The sequence below is a fragment of the Teleopsis dalmanni genome, chromosome 2 (assembly GCF_002237135.1).
Source record: "Teleopsis dalmanni isolate 2A chromosome 2, ASM223713v2, whole genome shotgun sequence".
Taxonomy (NCBI): domain Eukaryota; kingdom Metazoa; phylum Arthropoda; class Insecta; order Diptera; family Diopsidae; genus Teleopsis; species Teleopsis dalmanni.
The window spans coordinates 52613217-52614552 of record NC_051847.1 but is presented as its reverse complement, the minus strand read 5'-3'; positions in this window follow the sequence as shown (position 1 = coordinate 52614552).

The following is a 1336-nucleotide window of genomic DNA, read 5'->3' as shown; positions in this document are numbered from 1 at the left end:
TTTTTTTTTTTTGCTAACTTAAACAAAACATTTTTATTTTTTTTTGTAAATTTTACACAAATTTTCAAATTAATTATTAACATTTATTCAAAATTTAAATAAGAATAGCTATGAGTTCATTTTTTTAAATTATTATTTCTGTTTTTAAAAAGGCTTCTAAGAATATTCTTCGCTATAAAATAACCTTCAAAACATCGGTGATGTTTCAAAGATAACTATAATAAAATAAAAATCAACAAACTTTTTTTTTAATTCACAGAAGCGTTTTTAAAAACAAAATTTAAATAATTTCAAATTTTTGCTTTAACTTCATATTATAAGTTAATATTTATATAATATGATAAATGAAATAAAGTTTAAATTTAATTAAGATAGACAATTTAATAGTTATTGCCTTAAATAAACTGTAGTTCTCAAGTTACATATTACTAAAATGTACACTTTTAAATTTCAACCAAAAGGTACAAATAAGTATTATTCTGTTTCAAACTATTATTCAAATATTCAGAAAGTTTTGGTTATAACTTTTTTTTTTATTTATTTTACAACTTTTATTTCGGTAAATATTGAAAATGGACCACTTCTCATACAATATTTATCGTTTCTTTAACTAGAAACATTTCCATTATTTGTAAAAAACGTTCCAAATCATCAATATGTTTATTATGTATATTTTTATTAATAAAGTTATTTTAAATTATTGAAGTCCTTTTACATATTTTCCCGCCGAAAGTTGTACTGTGACAGGACACAGATATTCCGGGCACAACGTTCTGATAACGAATTTCAGTAAAGTAGCTATTCTGAATAAGTTTTTCAACTACACTGTATATCAGTATAGTATGACATATAGTAAGATATCGGGCCATCATATAGAAATGTCATCATACGACACCCTTTTTATGCTTTTTTTTTGATCTTGAGCTAAAGACACGTTTACAGAGTCATATCAAAATTCCTAATTTTCTGCTTTTGACTTCCATTTTAGTAAGTTTTTGGTGCTTAAGAATATAAGATAGTTATTTTTATGTGAATATTAAGCATATGCACACATATTTACTTTTCATAAGTAGATTTTCTGATATTTATTACTGAGCAACACTGTTTTGACCAAGGTGACGAGGCACAGAAAGCATCGAAATTTCTCTTAATCTCTATTTTTTAATTAACATATCGTCCTAAGCAAGCTGATTGTGTGAGCTGATTGCCAAAAAAACCTAGTAACTCTCAAGTTTTCGTTGTTGAGAACTAATATATAATTTGAAAATCTACTAAGTGAAAATGGTAAAACTGCAAATATTACTTTAGTGTTAAATTGATATTTAAGTGTAGTTAT